We start from the raw sequence: 20693 nt of genomic DNA, 5'->3' as shown, positions 1-20693 counted from the left end.
ATGTTGAGGAGCAATTCAGGAAATTTTATTTTGCAGTGCATGAGAAATGGCTTGCAATAATGCATAGAAATTGTCCTTCACCAACTAGGGCATTTGAAGTCAATGAAGCCTTGTTGAGGTACTTTGCACCAGTTCTATATCCTTTCCGTAAAGGGAATTCTTCTCCCGAATTTGAAAAGTACTGCTTCATTTTCATTAACTGAAGTCATATGCACCCAGTTCAACGCATATGTTGCAGAACCTGTTCCAGAGAATCACAATCTTCAGGTGCACCAGTATTAGCATGGAAAGCTATGTCAGTGGCCAGAGTTGGCAAACTGTGTACTGGGTGTTATTGTGTTGCCCGCCTCAAGGGCCAATGTTGAGTTGCCCTTTTCACAGATAAACGTTCACATGGAAAGGAAATACCAAGCATGCATGACCAAAGACTCACTAAAGAAGTACTACAATAAGTTTGATTTGTAAAAGTTTATTAGGACATCACATACCCTGGATGCACACTGTCTATACACATGCACTATCAGTGCAGACAGCAAGCAATAATAGAAGTGAAACTTTCCGTTAACACCAGAAAAACATTATTTCTGTTGTTTTTAATGGTGCAAACATGGGTAACACAATACCATTCCATATAATTCCAGTTGATTCAATACCCCATAATTACTATCCGCATAAATTCACAGCACACCATGCCATATATTACACTATACAAATACACTCCACACCACACAATTCCACGCCACAAATTACACAACTAACTAATACAATACGACCTACATAATTCCACTACACACCACATACATATACTCCATAACACTTAATTAAAAGATATTGCCATTTACAATGCCAATAACTCTAACTCAGGCAAATGGGAGACCAATTGTGTTTCCAATTCTTGTTTTTTAAGCAGCCTGGGACTTGCATGTGCTTCTTGGAATCTCTACAGAAAGTGCATTAGTGTAATTCTGTGGTGCATTCTAGTCAGTGGCATAACACAGCTCCCTGCAGCCCCTGTGATGTAGGGGGGCCCCAACCCTCCCGGGGAACAGCCATTCAAAGGGGTCTCATTCAGCCTAAGGCCAACAAATATCTGTGAGATATTGGAGAATCAGGGTCCCCCTTATCACATTCTGCATGGGGACCCCTTCATTTTGTGTTATATCACTGATCCTAGTATTTGTAAAATAGAAAATGCAGTCACTTCCTGTTGTACGTGCACTTGCAGCAGTGAGAGACAGACGTCATGTATTAAATACTACTTCTCAGTCACGCTCCAGGTTGGTCAGATGCCTTTGTGGACATCAAACCTAATTTAATTTAGGTGTTAGAGGTAGTCTGTACTCAGTGAAAGCAGAGAGAAGACTATTTTGACTCTAACATCAATGTGAGGTTGGGCACAACCTTCAGGATAAATAAAGGGGGGATGGACCACTAAGGGCGGAGTCCATCCAGCAGAGCTACTATGTGCTCTCCTGTGTCTCCCTATCTCTCCCATTGACCCTCTAGATGTTAAGGCCCAAGTACAATCCCTGCCAAGTCATTTGGAGTAATTGGGTACCAAATAAGGATCAGTTCCGATCTCAAATCATTGCAGTATTCTTCGGATGGGGGCCTGGAATTGGAGATGTGTCCTACTTCACTCATTCACAGGCAGACAACGCCATAGAGGCACAGTCCATGAATCAAAACACATACAATGTATTTAAATAAAATAAAGGCAGACTAAAGCTGAAATGCTCAGTCCATGTCACTGAGTTTACAGGTCATGGGGTCTTAAAAGTCCTGACAAGATTACTGGTGACATTCATTATGACGCCAAATGTGATCACACGCTCAAGCCGCACAACCATCATGAACAAGCATTGTAGGTTTTGAGTTTGGGCTGTGTGGACACCCTAAATATGAGTGGCAGTCCTGGATCACAGCTGCATGTATGCATGCAGTGGAAAGATGTCACAAAAGGAGAAGGTTTTGATTTAGTTGTTAGAAGGGCACTTGCAATTACCCATGTCGTGTAGTTCCTATAAATCTATATTGGTTCTGCATGTTTTAGACAACATAAACTAAGGTATTGGTGTCCAGACTGATTCCAGACACCCTCACAGGATATTGTAGACAATAAATTGTTCAGCACATACCAAGGTGTTTAAGAGAATTAATGAATATAGTAATCAAATGTAAAAAGAATACTCAATTATCAAAATTCAATCATACTAAGTAAACTCCCAGAACCCAATAACTTTGCTGGAGACTTTGTTTAATCCAAAATTATTTTTGTCTTCTTTCTTTATTTGATAGATGAGATTTTCATTCAATCATTAGAACAAAATACATGATCATAGCCGACGCTGTGCGTTTCGTCTCCATGAGACTTCTTTAAGGCTTTGTTGGTAATCCTGTATTTGTACTTTTCTGATGATCTTTTTTTCAAAGAAAAATCCAATAATTTGTGAACCTCGTTTCTATCACTTTGTGAAATTATGCTTGCAACAAAGCAGAGATATTGTAAATCGCGATAATTCGGACATCGGACTGAATTGTTTTTCGTTTAAAAAAACGATTGATACAAGAAAAAAACACGATTGAAAAAAATCCTTTTGAATGCCAACTGCGTTAATTGTGGAGAATACCCATCTCTGCTTTGTTGCAAGCACGATTTCACAAAGTGATAGAATCATCATGCCACAAGGCATTGAGGCTTACCTTTGTTTAAATATATTTTAGATCATTTCAATTGTGGATTTATTACCCATGGCCTACGTTTTGTTTTTCATTTTCATACATATCGCTGTTAAGAGATATTGGCTGGGTGGGTGATGGACTTTAAGCATAAGTTAATTAGTATATGTTTGAGACAAGATATCAAATGAAATGATGTCATTATTGATGTCTTGAGACCTGAATATGTTAATAACACAAATCATTTTAAACTAATGATACAATGTCAGGCGTATCACTGGCATATTATTTGTGCTTTTTGTGCTTCAAATATGTTTCAAAATGTGGCAACAATACTCTAAGAAACCTCCACACTGTGTGAAGGGTCATGCCAGAATTGTTAGTGAGGCACTGACTTTCCTGGGCTGATTCCATGATACAGGTTTTGTGGAAAATATAAATATCTCTATATGAATGCGCTTAATGCACATATGACCTTGCCTAGACAGGCTTCAACAGCTGTTCAGAACCAACTTAGATGTCATTTTACTTTTCTCACTACTATGTTAGCTTGCTCATCTTGTTTTATAGGTCTGCTTACACTGGAAGTCTGTATTATAATTGGCACAGTGCAGATCTTGCATCTCTCTGTTGACCATATTTGGCACCATGTCCCTTTTATTTCTGCTAAGGTGGCCAGTCACTCAAGGAAGAAGCAAGCTGGAAGTACCAGTGTGTGCCTTGGCTCATTCCTTGCTGGCCAGCAAGTATGGATGAGTACAGACAAATACATTTAATTCGTTCCTACGCAAACTGCTGTATTGTGTGCTTCTTTCATTGCTCCTGGGAGGGTGCAAAAAGTATTTATTTCCCTAACAACGGGTTTTCAACCTTTTCTGTAATAGGCCCTAATTATGTTCAGTGAAACCCATCCTGAGCTACTAATATTACTAGTGTTCAAATAGTGGCCACATCTGACAAGATTACCTTAATGGCCACCCTTTACAATATCATCAGCTATGATCATCTCAGAGCATTAGGTAAGATTGCCAGCAGCAATGTAAAAAAAAGCTTAATCAACTTGGAATGTCTTTTCGTAGTTCATATATATATCAGCCACAGCTGAGGTGCCCCTGGCATCAAAGTAATATGAGTAATAAGCCTGTTCAATGCAGCATGAGTTATAATTACCATGCCAGCAAAAAATATGAAAACACAACCGATTTTCTCAATAGTCAGCCTTTGAGTTCTGACAATACACATATCTTCATTTCAAATACACACATTTTGTAATGATTATATATATATATATATATATATATATATATATATATATATATATATATATATATATATATATATATATATATATATATATATATATATATATATTACCTACTGGCGATAGCCAGTAGGTATATATAGTTAGGATTTTTTTCCTATGGGATTTTTGAAAATTCTATGTCGAATAACTTTGGCGTTTGAGGACAGAATTGGCTGAAATTTTCAGGAAAATGGAACATTTTGTTTCTGAGCAGCCCCTGAAAATTTGGGGGGGTTTCGTCAAGGGGGGGCCGAGAAAAAAGGGGGGTCCCAAAACGTGTTTTTCCCATGCAATTTTCCATAGGGCGGTTGGCCTCACTTTTAGCCTGAACGGCTGAATGGATTTACACCAAACTTGGCAAAATTGTAGGGACTGGTAGCCCGATGTGCCTTTGCTATGTCTCAAGATATAGGCTCCAGTGGTTTTTACGAAAATTAACTTTGAAAAATATATATTGGGCTACATTGGGCTATATATATGTTGGAGCCCAAATGTAGCCCAATGTAGCCCAATGTAGCCCAATGTAGCCCAAAGATGGCCACCAGAGACAAAAAAAACAAATGTAGCCCAAATATCAGCCAGATGTAGCCCAACTATAGCCCAATGACAGAATGTCCCAGAGTGTTCTAAAGAACAACTAGAGTGCTAACAGTCCTACTTATTACAAAGGTATGGCACACCTGAAGCCATCTTGATTGGAATAAAGTGGTAACTCTTAAAACATTTAATTTAAAAAGGAACAAAATGAGGGGGTTCATTTTGCCATAGAAAGTATGATTAGCGAATATATGACGAAATCCCGCATACCATCAGTCCGCAAAAAAAATCCCGCATGTACTATTAGGCCGCAAATTAAAATAACGAAAACTTTTAGAACGAATATGCCTTTAGCATACACTAAACAACTAAACTACCCTAAACCCTAAAACACTACCCCCAGCATGACCCTACACTACACAAACAGTACAACACTACCCTAAACCCTAAAACACTACCCCCAGCATGACCCTACACTACGCAAACACTACAACACTACCCAAAACCCTAAAACACTACACCCTAGCATGACCCTACACTACGCAAACACTACAACACTACCCTAAACCCTAAAACACTACCCCAGCATGACCGTACACTACGCAAACACTACAACACTACCCTAAACCCTAAAACACTACCCCAGCATGACCGTACACTACGCAAACACTACAACACTACCCAAAACCCTAAAACACTACACCCCAGCATGACCCTACACTACGCAAACACTACAACACTACCCTAAACCCTAAAACACTACCCCCAGCATGACCCTACACTACGCAAACACTACAACACTACCCTAAAACCTAAAACACTACCCCCAGCATGACCCTACACTACGCAAACACTACAACACTACCCTAAACCCTAAAACACTACCCCCAGCATGACCCTACACTACGCAAACACTACAACACTACCCTAAACCCTAAAACACTACCCCCAGCATGACCCTACACTACGCAAACACTACAACACTACCCAAAACCCTAAAACACTACCCCCAGCATGACCCTACACTACGCAAACACTACAACACTACCCAAAACCCTAAAACACTACCCCCAGCATGACCCTACACTACGCAAACACTACAACACTACCCAAAACCCTAAAACACTACCCCCCAGCATGACCCTACACTACGCAAACACTACAACACTACCCAAAACCCTAAAACACTACCCCCAGCATGACCCTACACTACGCAAACACTACAACACTACCCAAAACCCTAAAACACTACCCCCAGCATGACCCTACACTACGCAAACACTACAACACTACCCTAAACCCTAAAATACTACACCCCAGCATGACCCTACACTACGCAAACACTACAACACTACCCAAAACCCTAAAACATTACCCCCAGCATGACCCTACACTATGCAAACACTACAACACTATCCTAAACCCTAAAACACTACGCCCAGCATGACCCTACACTACGCAAACACTACAACACTACCCTAAACCCTAAAACACTAGCCCCAGCATGACCCTACACTACGCAAACACTACAACACAACCCTAAACCCTAAAACACTACCCCCAGCATGACCCTACACTACGCAAACACTACAACACTACCCTAAACCCTAAAACACTACCCCCAGCATGACCCTACACTACGCAAACACTACAACACAACCCTAAACCCTAAAACACTACCCCCAGCATGACCCTACACTAAACAACCACCACAACTCTACACTACACTAACACAACACTACACTACACAACACTACACTCCACTACACAATCACTAACCCACGAAAAAATTAACACAAACCCACTTACCTCTCTCGTCATCGTGGTTTTCACAACGCAAATGCATTTACCATACATGCCTTTAAAACGTAATTCTTTGTAAAGGCATGCGCGATAAATGCACATGCGTTTTGAAAAAATGCGGGATAATGGTATGCGAGGTCAATGACCTTGCGGGATAATGGTATGCGGACTGAAAGTCTGCGCGATAAAAAATGCGGGAAAATGGCTGCAAACCATGATTAGCAGCAGACTTCCCTGGTGAGCACTAGCTTTACTACAGTGATCTAATGAGCAACTAGAGTGCTAACATTCAGAATTTATGGCAAATGTGTGACACATCTGAATGCCTTCTTGATAGAACCAAAGTAAACAAGCATTGAAAATGCAATAGATCTCGCCCTCGTTTAAGTTAAAGCCATTCTGTTTGTAATGAGGTGGCTTTTTAGCTTTGCTTTTATTAGTGTTTTTAAAACTTTCATGTAAATAACATGCATATGTATGCATATATGTATATGTATGCATGCATTTATATTTATATAGATATGCAGATTATATATGTTTATATATGTATATTACCTACTGGCGATAGCCAGTGGGTATATATAGTTAGGATTTTTTCTCTATGGGATTTCTGAAAATTCTATGTCTAATAACTTTGGCGTTTGTGGACGGAATTGGCTGAAATTTTCAGGAAAATGGCACATTTTGTTTCTGAGCAGCCCCTGAAAATTTGGGGGGGTTTTGTCAAGGGGGGGCCGAGAAAAAAGGGGGGTCCCAAAACGCGTTTTTCCCATTCATTTTTCCATAGGGCGGTTGGACTCACTTTTAGCTCGAACGGCTGAATAGATTTACATGAAACTTGGCAAAATTGTAGATATGGTTTGCCCGACGTGCCTTTGCTATGTCTCAATATATGTGCTCCAGTGGATTTTGAGAAATTAACGTTTAAAAAAATATATATATCTGTGAGAGAGCACTGGTTAGCGCCCCGGTTCGCGTACCTGACGCGTAACGGAACTTCGCGAAGCGAAGCTGATTGGCTCTCCGGTGTCTGTCAACATTCTAAACAGTCCGGAGCGGCCGCCATCTTGTCTCTCGGTACGATCGAGAGACAAGATGTGGTGAAAAACGAAGGGGGAAATGAAGGAAAGGGGGCAAGGTAGACCACTCCTGACCCCCTAGGATTGATGAGGGGGATATTAAAGTGCCCCGCGGGGCAAAAAATAAAAATATTTTTTTTTTTGCGATTTTACGCCGTTGAGGCGCGTCCCGGTACGCGAACCGGGCAGCTCACCGGGCAGCTAACCGGGCAGCTAACCGGCAGCGTAGCTGTCAACATTGTAAACAGTCCGGAGCGGCCGCCATCTTGTCTCTCGGTAGGTTCGAGAGACAAGATGTGGTGAAAAAAGAAGGGGGAAATGAAGGAAAGGGGGCAAGGTAAACCCCTCCTGACCCCCTAGGATTGATGAGGGGGATATTAAAGTCCCCCGCGATTTTTCGCGGTAGAGGCGCTTCCCGGTACGCGAACCGGGCAGCTAACCGGCAGCGTAACGGGAGTCCGCCATCTTGTGTTTTTGGAGCGTCCGGTTCGCGTACCGGGTAGCGTCCCGGTAAGCGTAACAAGGGGAAAACCAAGAGAAACAGTAAAAAAAAAATTAAGGGAATAGATTTCCAGCAAACTTGGCAAAATTGTAGGGACTGTTTGTTTGATGTGCCTTTGCAAGGCCTCAAGTTATGTGCACGTGTGGATTTTGTCTAATTAAGGTTAAAAAAAATATATATATCTGTAAGCGTGCTCCGGCACGCTTACGTTACGGGTTTTGTTTGCGCTGCAGAGCCGATACGTCACGGTTATGCGACACGTCATGAGGCGTCTCACGTGGCTACGTGATACGTCACGTAATAAAGAATATATTTTACAGCTATAGATATTAGCTTTTAAAAAACCAATGAAATTCACTGAAAAAACCATAGGTTATAGACCATATATAGTTAGGAATTTGCATTTACAAAACCTTGAAAATTCACTGAAAAAACCATAGGTTAGAGACCATATATAGTTAGCTGGACATTTTATTGACATAAAACCAATGAAATTCCATATATAGTTAGTTGCACTAACTATATATCGCGCACCCGCAATCCACTGCTGATGATGTCACATATTACATCATTCATGACATGGTCAGTGACATCACTGATGACATCACTGATGACATCTCAAATGACATCACTGATGACATCACTGATGACATCTCAAATGACATCACTGATGACATCATGGCACACCAATACCAGTTACTACATACGCACTCACTGATTCCTACGTCTACACACACATTCACTCATTCACCCATACAATCACTCATACATACAGTCACTCATTATTACAACACTATCATATGCACTCATACACCTAGTCAGTCCTGTGAAGAATCAATCACACTTCGATTTCCTCATCTATACAGTTAAACACAGAACACCATACTTTTCACACATATACTAACACATACTTACTCTCTTATACAATCACTGATACAAGTACACATTGATATGCACGGAGTCACACACCTCCCAGCCAGCCACACACACACTCAGTCTTCCATACATCCACTCATTCTTCAATATGTAAAACATATTTAAACTTTACAAAAACACACAGACACTAGATGATGTCGATCTTGGGCAGACCACCGTGTTAGTCCTGCTGGATCTTACAGCAGCTTTTGATACCCTGTCTCCCTTTACTCTAACATCTAGGCGAAGGGAGGCAGGGGTAGCAGGACCGGCTCTGAGTCTCCTGAACTCCTTTTTACATCAGCGAGAGCAGCGAGTGATGCTTGGGGATTACCTCTCCCCTGTTAAGTCGTTGCAATGTGGGGTGCCACAGGGGTCGGCATTGAGTCCGACCCTGTTTAATATCTACGTGGCCCCCCTTGCAAGACTAGTAAGATCTCAGGGGATGGAGGTAGTGTCGTATGCCGACGACACGCAGATTATGGTGTCCCTGACCCACTCTGTGAATGTCACCGCGTCCAGCTTTAAGGCCTGTATGCAACTTGTTGCAGACTGGATGCTTCTCAACTCATTAAAGTTGAACGGTGACAAAACGGAGGTCCTGGTCTTCGGCAAAGACCAGGGTATGTGGTCAGGTGAGTGGTGGCCTTCATCGCTAGGCATCTGCCCCACACCCACACAATCTGCTAGGAACCTAGGCGTCATTTTTGACACCCGGCTTTCCATGGAGCTTCAGGTAAATAGGACAGTGGCCACCTGTTGGGGGGTCATTAGGATTCTGAAAAGAATTGCCCACTATCTGTCCCCACAGGCACGTAAACAAGTTGTGATTGCCCTTGTTGGCTCAAGGCTTGATTATTGTAACTCACTCTATGCTGGGGCCAACAAGGGTATCTTACAACGCCTGCAGGTTGTACAAAACGCCGCGGCGCGTTTTGTTTTGGCTCTCCCGTGGCGGTCCTCTTCGACCCTGGCAAGGAAGAATCTCCATTGGTTGCCTATCCCTTCCAGAGTCTCGTTTAAACTTCTCTGCCTTACTTACAGTGCCTTGAGGGCAGGCCCGAATGATGCTTTGGGATCCTTGCTATCCAGGTATGTCCCAAATAGATGTCTCCGCTCTCTCGAGCTTAACCAACTGGTAGTCCCACGCGCCAGGATGGCGAGATGGGGGAGCATAGCCTTCTCCATTCTTGCACCCCAACTATGGAATGCTCTCCCCCTGGAGATAAAGTTACAGCCTTCACTTGATCTCTTCAGGAAAGCATTGAAAACTTGGTGCTTCATTAAAGCCTACCAGTGAGCTCCTGGTTCTGGTTGCCGTCAGCTAGTTTTTGAGTTAGGCGCCTTGACGCCTACTGAGCATAGCTGCGCGTAGACAATTAACATTTCATTCATTCATTCATTCATTCATTCATTCATTCATTCATTCATGATGTCTTCAGTGATGTCATTTGAGATGTCATCAGTGATGTCATTTGAGATGTCATCAGTGATGTCATCAGTGATGTCACTGACCATGTCATGAATGATGTAATATGTGACATCATCAGCAGTGGATTGCGGGTGCGCGATATATAGTTAGTGCAACTAACTATATATGGAATTTCATTGGTTTTATGTCAATAAAATGTCCAGCTAACTATATATGGTCTCTAACCTATGGTTTTTTCAGTGAATATATATATATATATATATATATATATATATATATATATATATAAAAATATATATATTCACTGATAAAACCATAGGTTTCACATCAGTTATAGTTAGGAATTAACATTAAAAAAAAACTATTAAATTCACTGAAAAAACCATAGGTTTCACACCAGTTATAGTTAGCTGGAAATTTTACTCGCATAAAACCATTGAAATTTCCACGTTATAGTTAGTTGGACTCACTATAACTTGCGCGTGCAGTGCACTGCTGATGACGTCACATATTACGTCACTCATGACATGGTCAGTGACATCACTCATGACATCACTGATGACACCATCCAGTGAATGTCTATTTTTAAAAAATAATTATGTATTATATATGTAGATGTAAAAGTTGATGGAAGAATAAATGTTTAAATAAGTGTTTACATGGATGTTTTTTTAAAATACATATATTAGAGAGTAATGTTTAAATATTTAAATATATGTATTAGTGTTTCACTTTGTGTATAAGTGGCTGCATGGGTTGCTGAGTATCTACATGTGTATGTATATGGGTTATTAGATGTTTTTCTTAGTATCAGTATGAGTGTTTGTATGGTTTGGTGGGGGTATTACTTAGCACATAGATGCATGAATGACTGACTCTCTTTGTATGTGTTTTGAAGACAGCATATGTGCAGGACTGTATGGGTCAATGAGTGTGTATATGTGTGTGTTAGTGAGTGAATGACTGTCTCACTAGTGTCTTTATCAGTAACTACATATGCTTTAATCTAGTATATGTGAATATTGATGTATATAAGTGAGTATATGTGAGAGTGAGGGATTGGAAGAGTTCCTGTTTAAATTAGTATGTGTTTCTATAAGTGATTGTTTAAGAGAGTAAGAAAGCGTACATTTCCTTAGAAGTAAAGTGGTAGTGTGTGTATATCTGTATATGCAAATAAATGGATGTTCAATAGTTTATTTGCATGTGTGAGTATGTGTGAGAGTATCTTTTGGATGACTGTCGGTGTGTAACAGGATGTATATGTGTATCACTACATATGATGAGTGAGTATATGTATGAGTGACTATATAGAACTGTTGGTGAATGAGTGGATGTGTATATAGATGGTGGAATTATTGAATTGGTTGTTGTAACTGGTATGGGTATCTCCATTTTTTTGAAAATGTTAGTTTCTATTTTTGAATATGTGTTTCAAGGGTTACATTACAGTGAAAGGAGGTCTGTCACTCTGTCACAAGGATGGTGTCATCAGTGATGTCATGAGTGATGTCACTGACCATGTCATGAGTGATGTAATATGTGACGTCATCAGCAGTGCATTGCACGCGCAAGTTATAGTGAGTCCAACTAACTATAACATGGGAATTTCAATGGTTTTATGCGAGTAAAATTTCCAGCTAACTATAACTGGTGTGAAACCTATGGTTTTTTCAGTGAATTTAATAGTTTTTTTTAATGTTAATTCCTAACTATAACTGATGTGAAACCTATGGTTTTTTCAGTGAATTTCAATGGTTTTGTAATAGCAAATCTCTATAGGTATGAAAATTAATATTTTTTATAACGAATTTTATATTGTATAAATATGTAATTTTTTCTTTTTTAAATTTTTTTAAATATTTTTTGCCCGGAGCGCTCCCGGGGCGCGTACCGGTGAACGCACGGGTAAGCGTAATGTTACGGCGCGCCCCGGGGTGTGTACCGGGGAGCGTCCCGTTAGCGCTATTCCCGCGAACGAAAACAACATCGTGACGTTTCGCGTAGTCGCTTGATGCGTCATATGACGCACTGCGTAAGCGCACCCGGAAGCACGCGATCGCATACGATTGCGCAACGTCTCGACGCGCTTACGCGACGCGCCCTCGATCCTACCGAGACACAAGATGGCGGCCGCTCAGGACTGTTTCGAATGTTTACAGACACCCGAGAGCCAATCAGCTTTCCGTGCGCAAGTCGCGTAGCGCGCCCGGTGCGCTCCCCGGTGCGCGTACCGGGGCGCGCCCATAGATATATATATTTTTTTTAACCTAAATTACTCAAAATCCACTGGAGCACATATCTTGAGACATAGCAAAGGCACATCGGGCTACCAGTCCCTACAATTCTGCCAAGTTTGGTGAAAATCCATTCAGCCCTTCGAGCTAAAAGTGCGACCGACCGCCCTATGGAAATTAACATGGGGAAAACACGTTTTGGGACCCCCCTTTTATCTCGGCCCCCGCTTGACGAATCCCCCCCAAACTTTCAGGACAGGAGCGGAGCGCCACGAGGCAAAGTTGCTGAAAAATTCAGGCAGATTCCTCAACCGGCGCCAAAGTTATTCCTAATAGAATGTTGCGATTTCCCTATGGAAATCAATCCTAACTATAACTACCTACTGGCGACCGCCAGTAGGTAATATATATATATAAATATATATATATATATATATACATATATACATATATATATATATATATATATATATATATATATATATATATATATATATGTATGTATATATATATATATATATATATATATATATATATATATATATATATATATATATATATATATATATATATATATATAAATGCTCCGGTTGCCCAAGAATTGAATCACACTCGAGTGTTTGTAAAAGGTGGCAGACCTTTAATGAACAGTGCAAGCTGACACCTCACTGCGGCTTCAATCAAACAGCCCATTGCGATAGCCTTACGCGTTTTGAAAGTCACTCTTTCTTCATCAGAGGCAGTCTCTACAATGAAATGCGTGCGCCGGCTTCCAAGCAAAATGTGCATTATACGCCCCCAGATGGGCGGGTCCATTAGCACCACAGCATTATGGATAATGAAGTCCTTGCAAATAACCCCTTTGATGGTGCACTAATTTCTGTCTTTTTAAAAACCCTCAGATGGGTCGCTGCAGGAAGATGTCCGCTTTGAATTCCTGACACACACTCCACAAGGCGGCTCAACGTTATAGAACCGCGTGGCCCCCTCTCTTCGCTGGGTTGTGCTGACTCGGCGGCTGGACCGCCGCCTTCAATGAATGCTCCGGGTGCCCAAGAATTGAATCACACTCGAGTGTTTGTAAAAGGTGGCAGACCTTTAATGAACAGTGCAAGCTGACACCTCACAAACAGCCCATTGCAATAGCCTTACGCGTTTCAAAAGTCACTCTTTCTTCATCAGAGGCAGTCATTACAATGAAATGCGTGCGCCGGCTTCCAAGCATAATGGGCATTATACGCCCCCAGATGGACGGGTCCATTAGCACCACAGTATTATGGATAATGAAGTCCTGGAAAATAACCCCTTTGATGGTGCACTCATTTCTGTCTTTTTTGTGCGGTTCCGTTTGTTGGACAAACTTGGAGCGTATATTTTTCCAGCCTGTCCAAGGTCGGGGGACCGCACCGCCGCCATAAGGGGAGGACTGTTGCTCTCACGATCCTGGGGAGCATTACAGGAATGCAGGTATCGAGAAAGAACACCAGCGGAAACAACTGGAGGCTCATCTGAGCTTTGTTAAAGGACTACAACTTCGCCGAGGAAGTAGAGCCCATCTGTGGGGAAATGGCAGCACTACAAATCCCAGGCGGCTCATCTGTGGGCGTGATATAAAAAGAGCATGAGACTTTGTGTGCACGCGTCAATCTACTGCATATGCCCGTGATCAAGGGGAAGGATCCCCGAAACGCGTTGGGCTTTGGCGCGTCCATTTGTACCAGCTGGTGTTTCAAGAATAAAGGATCCTGCGGGAGACTGAGGCGCCCGCAGCAAGAGCAATGAAACACAGTGCTGGGGTCCTGGTTAGCACTGTGTTTCATTGCTCTTGCTGCGGCGCCAACCGGCGTCGTGGGTTACAAGGCCAGGTGCTGGTTTATTGAAAGTAAGAGTGCCAGCGGGGACTTGATCATTGGCATTACCACCCACATGGATTTTAAAGAAGCGAACATTGGGTGTTTGACCATGGCGACTCACTGAGGTATCAATCGGCACTACATGTACCAGCAGGCCTAGGGTGGCCACGCCCACTGGGGCGGGGTACATCAATTGAACAATGTTGGTGCTGATAAACTGCCGTGTGCAACACTTCGCATCCGCTGCCTATGAAGAAGTTTTATACGAAACGCGTTGGCTTTTGCGGATTGACTGATTGTACTGCAATGAACTTTCCTCGCTGTGCCTTCAATAGAAGAATGGTGGCTAAAGACTTACCTGGCGTGGGTCTCTCTACAACAGGCGCTTTCTTTGGTGGATTTATAGCGGCTTGTGTCTGAGCCGCAGAGAGGACCCCAGCACTGTGTTTCATTGCTCTTGCTGCAGCGCCAACCGACGTCGTGGGTTACAAGGCCAGGTGCTGGTTTATTGAAAATAAGAGTGCCAGCGGGGACTTGATCATTGACATTACCACCCACTTGGATTTTAAAGAAGCGAACATTGGGTGTTTGACCACGGCGACTCACTGAAGTATCAATCGGCACTACATGTACCAGCAGGCTTAGGGTGGCCACGCCCACTGGGGCGGGGTACATCAATTGAACAATGTTGGTGCTGATAAACTGCCGTGTGCAACACTTCGCATCCGCTGCCTATGAAAAAGTTTTATACGAAACGCGTCAGCTTTTGCGGATTGACTGATTGTACTGCAATGAACTTTCCTCGCTGTGCCTTCAATAAAAGAATGGTGGCCAAAGACTTACCTGGCGTGGGTCTCTCTACAACAGGCGCTTTCTTTGGTGGATATATATATATATATATATATATATATATATATATATATATATATATATATATATATATATATATATATATATATATATATTCACTGAAAAAACCATAGGTTTGACACCAGTTATAGTTAGCTGGAAATTTTACTGATATAAAACCAATGAAATTCCACGTTATAGTTAGTTGGACTCACTATAACCTGCGCGTGTAATGCACTGCTGATGACGTCACATATTACATCACTCATGACATCACTGATGACACCATCCAGTGAATGTGTGTCTTTCTGAAAAATAAATATGTGTTATATATGTATATATTATTGAATATCTTAGTGAATACATATATTACTGAGTAATGCTTAAATATTTAAATATATGTATTAGTGTTTCACTTTGTGTATAAGTGGCTGCATGGGTTGATGAGTAGGTACATGTGTATGTATATAGGTTATTAGATGTTTTTCTTAGTATCAGTATGAGTGTTTGCATGGTTTGGTGGGGGTATTACTTACTACATAGATGCAAGAATGACTGAGTCTCTGTTTGTATGTGTTTTGAAGACAGCATATGTGCAGGACTGTATGGGTGGATTAGTGTGCATATGTCTGTGTTAGTGAGTGAATGACTGTCTTATTAGTGTCTTTATCAGTAACTACATATGTTTTAATGTAGTATATGTGAATATTGATGTATATAAGTGACTATATGTGAGAGTGAGGGATTGTAAGAGTTCCTGTTTAAATTAGTATGTGTTTCTATAAGTGATTTTTTAAGAGAGTAAGTATGTGTAAGTTTCCTTAGAAGTAAAGTGGTAGTGTGTGTATAGCTGTTTATGCAAATAAATGGATGTTCAATAGTTTATTTGCATGTGTGAGTATGTGTGTGAATAACTTTTGGATGACTGTCGGTGTGTAACAGGATGTGTAGGTGTATCACTACATATGATTAGTGAATATATGTATGAGTGACTATATAGAACTGTTGGTGAATTAGTGCATGTGTATATAGATGGTGGAATTATTGAATTGGTTGTTGTAACTGGTATGGGTATCTCCATTTTTTTGAAAATTTTAGTTTCTATTTTTGAATATGCGTTTCAAGGGTTAGATTACAGTGAAAGGAGGTCTGTCACTGTGTCACAAGGATGGTGTCATCAGTGATGTCATGAGTGATGTAATATGTGACATCATCAGCAGTGCATTACACGCGCAAGTTATAGTGAGTCCAACTAACTATAACGTGGAATTTCATTGGTTTTATATCAGTAAAATTTCCAGCTAACTATAACTGGTGTCAAACCTATGGTTTTTTCAGTGAATTTCATAGGTTTTGTAAATGCTACTTCCTAACTATAACGTGTGTAAAACCTATGGTTTTTTCAGTGAATTTCATTGGTTTTTAAAATGCTAATTCAGAAATATCTCGTGTATACAACCTATACTTTTGTCAATAAAGTTCTGGCAATATTTTTTTGGGAAACAAGCCGTTTTCTTCACTGTTCAAGTTGCATAGAGACTCCTTGTAAAGCGATACAGAATTAGAAAGTCTGTACCGTGCCTTTTTTTCAACGCATTAAAATTTGTCTGTAAATAAAAATAGCCTTTCTAAACTTTCGTACACGACCCGGTGTGCGCACTCTCGGCAACAGTTCTCAATAAAATGGATAGCGCATTTCCAGGCTTTCGTGCGCGACCGACTGCGCGCACCCGCCTATATATTTCGTGAAAACTTTGCAATCTGAACTTATTGAATTTCTTCATAGACCCATCAAAGAACTTATAATACGTCAAAGAGACTAAACCTAGGCTTCTTTTTTAATATTATGAAAATGTTCATTAAATGGAGCCGAATGTCTTTTTAAACTTTCGTGTGTGACCGAATGTACACACCTTGGTATTTTAAAAAAATATATAAAAGGTTTTATACTTTAACAATTGTATGCTTGAATCGAGCTCAGAAGATATATTAAATCCGGATATGTTTGGATTTACTCCTTTTCACGTTTTGAAACTTCGCTGAATTAGACCGCTACTTCCAAATGGCGTACGTGACCAGATACTATCACCGCGTACACGTCCTGAGACGCGCATGTGAAGTCATGTGACTTGAAAACAACACTTCCAATTGGTTCTTAGTAGTTTCTATTCTGCAATTTACACGGAGCACTCCACCCACTTCTCTCACTATCTTTTCTACTCTCAAAAGAGAACAACGTTCAACACCCTTCGGAAGACTTTGCTGAAATGGCTGCCGCCCCGCATTCATCTTCCGAATCTGAAGGAAATGAGCGACTACCTTTAAAAAGAAAAAAGGAATCTTTTATTTGGCATTTTTTCACTTATCCTGAAGAACAAAAGAAAGTAAATGCACCAAAAGTAACCTGCACGATATGTGACTCTTTTCTCTCAAGAGGAAATCCAACAAAAAAATATTCCTTTTCCATACATACCATGGTGCGACATGTCAAACAAGTGCACCCTGTGCAATTTGCAGAGGCATCGACAAAAGCCCTGGCCACGCTATTACCATTAAAGGTGGCCAGCACATTTTCTGATCGACGACCTGTATCTCCATCGAGTGCAGAGATGGACTTGAGATATTTAACTATATATGGTCTATAACCTATGTTTTTTTCAGTGAATTTTCAAGGTTTTGTAAATGATAATTCCTAACTATATATGGTCTATAACCTATGGTTTTTTCAGTGAATTTGCTCCGCCGCCCACCCCGCCCAAAATAACGACAAACCCTATGCAAATATTATAAATATATACAACACACCAACAAAGTAACAGGGTAAAACGTTTCATTAAATAACTATTTACATGGCAGCCTGCTGCAACATCGATCCAAATGCATGACACTGTTCCTGTCAAGGTAGCATAGCTGGCGGCCTAGGGGTGGAGGACCGTTGTGCAAATACCCCGGGGAGGACTCTGGATATGCTTGGTCCCTGAGAGTCTTCGATGTCACTGCCTTCCACAAATGGCATAAGTCCTGGTTGTTCGGTGCCATACTTGAGGGTTTGACCTAAAGACACATCCTGCGGTGCCCTGGTCCAACCATCACATATACCTCCGCCAGGAGACGGCGTGGGGTGCACTGGAAGGGAGAGGCGGCGCGAACGAGCCTCCCCCACCTCCCCAGGTGGAGGTTTCTCAGCTACACCCCTAAAGACACGTCCTGCGGTGCCCTGGTCCAACCATCACATATACCTGCGCCAGGAGACGGCGTGGGATGCACTGGAAGGGAGAGGCGGCGCGAACGAGCCTCCCCCACCTCCCCAGGTGGAGGTTTCTCAGCTACACCCCAGCGCTTCACTGATCTCCTTGTCCTCAGTCAAGCATCAATAGTAAGATTTTCATAGGTGAGTGTAGGTTCATAGTTTGCCATCCACAAACTAAAAGCCTGGAGTGGGAGTAAAAAAAACATAACTAGGTAAGAAGGAACGCAGAAGCTGTAGGAAGGACTCTGGATATGCTTGGTCCCTGAGATGCTTCGATGTCACTGCCTTCCACAAATGGCATAAGTCCTGGATGTTGGGTGCCGTAGTTGAGGGTTTGACCTAAAGACACGTCCTGCGGTGCCCTGGTCCAACCATCACATATACCTGCGCCAGGAGACGGCGTGGGGTGCTTTGGAAGGGCGAGGCGCTGCGAACGAGCCTCCCCCACCTCCCCAGGTGGAGGTTTCTCAGCTACACCCCTAAAGACACGTCCTGCGGTGCCCTGGTCCAACCATCACATATACCTGCGCCAGGAGACGGCGTGGGGTGCACTGGAACGGAGAGGCGGCGCGAACGAGCCTCCCCCACCTCCCCAGGTGGAGGTTTCTCAGCTGCACCCCAGCACTTCACTCGACATAGGCGGCCGGCTCCCGGGGTCCGGCGGAACTTTTAGCCTTTTGGTGACTCTTCCATTCTGGACCTTGTCCCACAATCCGTTTGACCTGAAGACACGTCCTGCGGTGCCCTGGTCCGACCATCACTTATACCTGCGCCAGGAGACGGCGTGGGGTGCACTGGAAGGGAGAGGCGGCGGGAACGAGCCTCCCCCACCTCCCCAGGTGGAGGTTTCTCAGCTGCACCCCAGCGCTTCACTCGACAAGATGAGTTGCGCCCGCTCCTGCGGCACATTGCCTCGCTCGGCCAGCTGAATTACGCCTGCTCTTGCTATTACAGCGTCTCACCCGGCATCCGGCTGAATTGCACCCACTCTTGCGGTACAGCGACAGGCGGCTGCCACGGAGCTCAGGAAATGGCGGTCGGCTCCACAGACTTGGGCCTGGCCTGCAAGGATGTCTCTGGACAACCCTGGAACTCGGACGCTTGACTGCTACGGCATGGGCCCCATTCCCAAAAGCGTCCCATCAGCCTTGAAGATTCTACAAGAGTCACCGGGGCCCCCGACTCCCGCAGAGTTCCGGTGGGGAGCTTCTGCCATGATTGCTCGCAGAATGGCCACGACGTAGCCACGGGGTGCTCTCATGCTGACGCCAGCTTCAGTCTGAAACTTCCAGAAACACTGTAGACTACCAATTCAATCAGTTCCGGTGGAGCCCCAACGACGTATCGCGTTGTTGCATAATGCGTCATATGACACGCCGCGTTAGCGCACCCGAAAGTGCTCCGGTGCGCGAGGCGCGAAGCGCAGCTTCCCGGAAGCAATCCGGGGCGCGGCGCGGAGCGCGTAACGTAAGCATAACAGGTCATGTGACTTGTTAATAAAACTTTTCATTGGTTTAGAAATATTTTTTGTCCCAAATGATGAAAACCCCTCCTTGTTTCCTCTTGGCTCCTGCCCCCTCCCCAAGTCTTGCTCGGCCAGCTGAGTTTCGCCCACTCTTGCGGCCTACGACATGGATACGCCGGGGCGTTATGGATCAGTATGAGCAAATATACACTTGGGGATTCACAAGCAACAACAAGCCTTTGTATTTGGGGCTCTAAATCAACAACAGTGACAGAGAACAGAACCGAACTAAGCACTCAGGGGCTACGTTTAAACGTAACATCATCTCCCCAGAGGTACATCACCTTACACACACATGCACTCTGATCTCCTTGGCCTCAGTCAAGCATCAATAGTATGATTTTCATAGGTGAGTCTAGGTTCATGGATTTCCATCAACAGACTAAAAGCCTGGAGTGGGAGTGAAAAAACCATAACTAAGTAAGAAGGAAGGCAGAAACAGAATCTTCCTCTGCAACATCCGGCTCTGCATCGCTACTTACTTATAAATGCAGAAAAAACTCAATTAACACAAGGGCTCTTTTCAGAGCCACCTTATATCAAAGCACTCAAACTTCTGATTTATCTCCATTTTCACACTCTTGTAAATAGGTGTGCGCGCCCGAGTGCGCGCACCCCGCAACTTTAAAAAAAAAAATATATATATTTTCGCCTTTAAGGACCTTACTGCACACCCTGAGAAAACCTACGCAGCAAAACAATCTCTACCTTCTCCCCTTTCCATGTTCC

This window comes from Lissotriton helveticus, chromosome 3_1 (assembly GCF_964261635.1).
Source record: "Lissotriton helveticus chromosome 3_1, aLisHel1.1, whole genome shotgun sequence".
NCBI lineage: Eukaryota > Metazoa > Chordata > Amphibia > Caudata > Salamandridae > Lissotriton > Lissotriton helveticus.
The sequence above is the reverse complement of the archived record's forward strand: the minus strand, read 5'-3'. Positions refer to the sequence as shown.